General features: G+C 43.9%; 1 protein-coding gene across 2 annotated transcripts in view; it reads left to right on the top strand.

Annotated features, from left to right (window-relative positions):
• The first annotated feature begins 3,797 nt into the window (after nt 1-3,797).
• The window catches only part of RBM6 (RNA binding motif protein 6), an 87,022-nt gene continuing 84,819 nt past the window's right edge, over nt 3,798-6,000 (top strand). Inside the window, exon 1 of one of the 2 annotated variants that reach the window (XM_080934830.1) lies at nt 3,798-3,928. The gene's annotated coding sequence lies outside the window, so the exon portion shown is untranslated. The remainder of the gene's footprint in view (nt 3,929-6,000) is intronic. The other variant, XM_080934829.1, reaches the window with a different exon arrangement.

Raw genomic sequence — 6,000 nt, 5'->3', positions numbered from 1 at the left:
TTTGGTCGTGAGCCTATCTATTAATGGCTGAGCCATCTCTCCAGCCCTACTACCACAATTTTTAGAGCCAAATTTGAAGCAAGCTTTATTAACTACTGGCCAGTACGATGGACATGGGTATTGGGTATTGGCTCTAATACTTTGTCTTTATTTGGCTCCCAAAATCACGTGGGCATCTGCATGTGAAGACACTGAGGGTCCCTGTTCTTAATTAGTTTTTGATTGATCAATAAAGAGCCAATGGCCAATGGCTGGGCAGGGAGAAAAAGGCAGGACTTTCAGGATTCCCAGGCGAGAAACACTGGGTAGAAAAAGGGGAATTCCACCATGAGAGGGGTGTAGGACAGACCACACAATGACCAGGAAGTAGAGAGATCAGAATAAAGAGTCCACTGACGTGTAAGAACCTGGGAAAGTGATTTGGAGGTTTGGAAATACCCAGCCATTGATTAGTCATTGAACTAGTCAAGACATATCAATGGCCTGGAGAGATGGCTCAGTGATTAAGAGCACTGGATACTCTTTCATAGGTCCTGAGTTCAATTCCCAGCAACCACATGGTGGCTCACAACCATCTGTAATGAAATCAGATGCCCCCTCCTTCTGGTGTGTCTAAAGACCGTGACAGTGTACTCATACATAAAATAAATAATAAATCTTTAAAAAAGACATATCAAAACTGAGATGACCTGTGTATGTGTGTGTGTGTGTGTTTCATTTGCAAATCCAGACAACTTTGGTGGGTGGCTAGAAGCACAATCACCTGCCGGTAGGGAGTTCAAGTTGGACTAACTATTCACCACTACATATGGGATTCCCATAGGATGTCCCTTAGAGCACCTTTAATCCTAACACTTGGAGAGGCAGACAGATCTCTGTGAGTTCAAGGCCAGCCTGGTCTACATAGTGAATTTTATTAATCTGCTGTTTATAAAGACAAAACCCACAAGGCTATGCACTTTCCATCTTTGTCCATTGGGGGCAAGCATACATCCTGTGCAGCTGAAGCAACTAACCTTGTTTTCAGAAGTGAAAACACATGGCTTATTATTTTATGTGAATAACATTCCAGGAAGTGATCTATCATTGGGCCAATTAGGGCTAACAGGTTAGAGACATTTATATATATATATATATATATATATATATATATATATATACACATATATATATATATATATATACACATATATATGTATATATTTGTTTTTAGATGTATTTATTTATTTATTTTGTATGTGAGTACATTTTTCCTCTCTTCAAACACACCAGAAGAGGGCATCAGATCCCATTACAGATAGTTGTGAGCTATCATGTAGTTTCTGGGATTTGAACTCAGGACCTCTAGAAGAGCAGTCAGTGCTCTTAGCCAACGAGTCATCTCTTCAGTCCATTTTATAGATTTCTTAAGCATAGTAATTTAAACTTAAAACATAACTTTAGGCCTCAGAACACCTTTAATTCTAGCACTTAGAGAGGCAGAGGCAGGTAGATCTTTGAGTTCAAGGCCAGCCTGGTCTACATAGTGAGTTCTAGGACAGCCAAAGCTACACAGCGAATGAAACCTTGTCTCAGAAAGCAGAGCAAAACAAAACCTAAAATAACAATAACAAAATCCCAAACCTCTTTTTGAGTTATGTAGGATGTACCTACCTCACTAATCCTAGCAATGTAGAGCGTTGGCAGTAGGGTTGTCTCCAGTTTCAGGACAGATCAGACTATATAACAAGATCTTTAAAAAAGGATACTATTTAATGCGGCATTTGGGTGTGTTGTACATGTATCATACATATACATCTGCACCATGTGCATACCTAGTGCCTATGATGCATGCCTAGGTCAGATGATGGTATCAGATCTGGAACTAGAAATGCATGGTTATAAGCCACTATGTGGGTTCTGGGATCTCAACTTGGTTCCTTTGGAAGATCACTGTTTTAAACCTCTGAGCCATTTCTCCATTCTTAAAGCCACCTTGTTTTTTTAAGCAAACAAACAAAACTGGGGGAGATGGCTAAGCTGGTTAAGTACTTGCCAAGCAAATGTGAAGGAAGACCTGAGTTTGGCTCTCATCACTTGGGTAAAAGTGTTAGGCATGGCAGCCCTCATCTGTAGTCCCAGTGCTGGAGTGGATTAGAAACAAGAAATCCCCAAAGCTTCCTAGCCAGCCAGTCTAATTGAACTGGTGAACTCCAGGTTTAGTGAGGGACTCTGCCTCAAAAAAATAAAGTGAAGGACCTGGAGGAATGGCTTTGTGGTTAAGAGCACCGAGGTAGACACTTGAAATTTGATCTCTGGCATCCACATTCATGTGTGCACACAACCCACCAGTCAAACATGGTTGTGCATGGCAGTAGTTCCAGTATTTGGGACGTAGGGAGGGGTACATAGTAAACTGGAAGTCAGCCTGAGCTATTAGGGACCTTGTCTTTTTGTTTTTATTTTGAGACAGTTTCTTTTCTATGTAATCTTGGTTGTTCTGTTATGTGTTATATAGACCAAGTTAGTCTCAAATACTATGTTCAGCTTGAGGGTGTATATGTACATATATGTGTGTTATATATTTATTTATCCATCTATTTATTTATTTGAGGCAGGGGTTTCTCTTTGTAGCTCAGATTGTATTAGAACTCACTCTGTAGCCCAGGCTGGCCTTGAACTCAAGAGATTCATCTGTTACTGCCTCTGGAGTAGTGGAATTAAAGTCTTGCACCATCACTTCTAGGATCCACGCCCAACTTTCCAATAGGTATTTAAGGCAGCAGCATTTATTGATCTTTTATTCATCATATATGTACAGTCCCCTCAGAAACCAGGAAAGGGCATTAGATCCCTCTTGAACTGAAGGAACAGAGAGGATTGTGAACTGCCACGTGGGTTTTGGGAACTGTACCTCTGGAGAGCAGCCAGTGTTCTTAACTGATGAGCTACTTCTCCAGGCGTCTTTCTTTGATCTTAAAGTATTGAATGTAGGCTATAATATCGGGTCATATCGCCAGGGCATACACAGGTCACCAGGTGGCTGGGATCTCTAACAATGTAGACAACCAACCTCAGAGCTTGGTGTCAGCGTTATAAGATCCTTAGCTGGAAGATTCTGTAAGAGGTTGCGAATCAACAGTTACTTTGCTTGCTTTCTACTAGAATTATGATGTGCAGTTTTTGTGACGAACCACAGGTGTGTCTCTACATTTATTGCCCAGAGCTAGCAAGGCCTTGTGGAAACAAGTTGTTTTCTTTTATGGGTTGAGCTACGAAACCTTTTACACGAATGATTTCTGCCTGGAATTTTTGGGCAGAAGTCTATCGGAAGGTAAAAAGGACGAGTCTTTGGGTTCTAATACTTTAACTCTAGCGCTACTTTTGCTCTTATTCTCTAGACCTACGTAGACGGGGTCTTCTGTAGCCGAAAAGCCAGCAGCCCTTTGCCTTAACGGAGAAAGACCGAAAAGATTCTCTTCCATTTTCTGCACACGAACTGACAATCACTCTTTCTAAAAGGGCAAGGCCAGGACCATCCCCCAGCACTTGGCAGGGAGTAAACCTAGGATATCAAGGCCACCTGGACACTTGAACACTTGCGAGGAAAACACCAGAGTAACAGCAACCCCACAGAGGCCAAACCTTAATTCCCAGCAGGCTCTGCGGAGAAGCGTGCCTTCTCATTGGGCAGTGGCTAACAGCGTGCCTTTCCATTGGGCAGCCTCTCCACCAGCCGTCAAAGCCGCTGCGCGCGGGGCACGGCGGGAGAGGAGGCGGCGGTATTTGCGGCCGTACTTCATCTCCCGGCGGGCCCAGCGGTGAAGGCGGTGGCGCGACGCCTTTGTGGAAGCCGGAGCCCACCGGGAGGAAGTTCCGGTCTCCGGGACGCTGGGTCCGTGGCGGCCGCTGAGGAGGTGGAGCGGGGCGCTGGGGCTACGCTGCTTTGGTAAGGGCCCAGGATTGGAGAGAGGGCGTGCCCGAGCTGCTGGGACGGGGTCAGCGGTCCGAGCGGCTCTGGTATTCGTGGGCCCGCGCGGCCTAGGAGCCGTGACTTCGAAGACACGGGGCGGCCGCGGCCTCGCTCGCGAAGACAGCCTAGCGGTGGTGTGTTGAGGGAGGCGCCGCTCGCGGCAGGAACGCCCCGGAACGGTCGCGGGCCCGGGGCGGGGCCCAAGGCGGCCGTAGAATTACCGGTCCCACCGCGGAGCTGCCAGCAGTGGGGCGAGGGACCTGCGCGTGGTAGCGGTTCTGGCGCTCAGTTCTGTGGAGCTGCAGGAGGGATTTTTTTTTTTTCTATCCCCTTCCGTTTGTGATACCGTTCTGAGACATCACTAGATACGGAGTTCTTGTGCCCTGCAAGTAACCTTGGCCGCCCACCCAGACACCCAGACAGGAAGGTGCGAGCGCTCAGAACCTGGCCCACGGGCCTGTAGAACTGGGAGGCGGGCGAAGGTGACTGGTGGGTTCTGTACCCGTTGGGAGAATGTAGGAGGAGAGTGATGTTGCCACATATTCGTGCTTTAGATTCCTTTTGGCGTTGTAAATAATGTGCTTTTAACTTTATACTTGACGTTGAGCTAATGAATTCAAGTGTGGGGCTGCGTTTCTTAATAAAAACAAAAGGCTTGGTTTGTAGAGCACATACACTGGAGGTAGTTTGGATATTTTCCCCCTCACTCTAGGCTTGCTTATTAAGTTCAGACTAATTGGATATAAGTGAAGGAGTTTAGTAGTTTTCTTTTTTTATCCGCTTGACCACCTAGGTCATTTTCTGAACTCTGGATTGTACCACAGTATTGTTAGTTTTCAACTTCCTGTTGATTAAATATGCCACAGTTACCAAGCTTGTGAGGATCAGAGGGAAAGTGTTAACAGCTAATGACAATGTGGAAAGTAATTAGCACTATATTATCATCTTGAGGATACATACTAGTTGAATCTAATGTCAGGCTTAGTGGAGTTTAATCCTGAATTTAGGAGGATAAGGTAAGGGGATGTCAGACTTGAGGCCGTCCTAAGCTACGTAGAGACACTTAAAAACTTTTGAGTCTGAATTTTTAACTCCTTAACAAGTACACTTATATAAATGCTTATCTATATATATAAAATCTATAGGATTATAATATGCGTAGTCTATAATGTAGGATAGTAGGACTCAGCTGGTGCAACACCCTTGCTGCTCATTGACTCCAGGGCTTTCCTTATGCATCCTAGGCAAGTTCTCTACCATTTGGATACTAGCCTCCTTACAGAATTTTCTTACTGGGCTTGAGTTTTTTCTTACCTTTAGGATCCTAGGTTTTTGTACCTCTTCACATTAAAGAATTTGTGATTGGAGAATTATTGTCATCCCCTCCACGCTCTTTAAATACAGGGTCTCTCATAGCGAGGCTGGATTTGAATTAAACTTGCATTAAACTCCCAATCTTTCCACTTGCACTTTCTAAGCACTACAGTTGGCTGCTGTCATTCCTAGCTAAGGGAAGGTTATTAAATTAATATACTTTAGGCTAAAGTCCTTTGCCACTAAACTATAAACTCAGCTCTTAAATGTACTCTTGAAACAGAAGTTTGCCACCATGCATAGATGTATAAACTGATGTTAATGACTTGGCTCAGAATCAAAGTTATGTAGATAATAAAGCTATTGAAAAGTTTTATTTATTTGAGACAGGGTTTCACTGTTCAGCCCTGGCTGACCTAGAACTGGCTATAAGGACCAGGCTGGTCACAACTTAGATCTGCCTGCCTATGCCTCTAGAGTATTGGTGCATGCCTATAAGCCTGGTCTGTTTTTATAACAATTCTGTTATAGTGTGTAACTCAGTAAAGTCGACAAACTGTAGAATTTCAGAAATCAGATATTGAATCCATATACCCTTCACTAACACACTGACAGTAGACAAAATTAACTTCTTCAAGCTTCAGTTCTTCATCTTAAATAAGGTTAATGTATACAGCTGTCTCATGTAGTTGTTTTAGTGAATTAGATTACTTATTGTGGTACTGCACTTTCCC

The sequence above is a fragment of the Micromys minutus genome, assembly GCF_963924665.1.
Source record: "Micromys minutus genome assembly, chromosome: 21".
Lineage (NCBI taxonomy): Eukaryota > Metazoa > Chordata > Mammalia > Rodentia > Muridae > Micromys > Micromys minutus.
The sequence above is the reverse complement of the archived record's forward strand: the minus strand, read 5'-3'. Positions and strand labels throughout refer to the sequence as shown.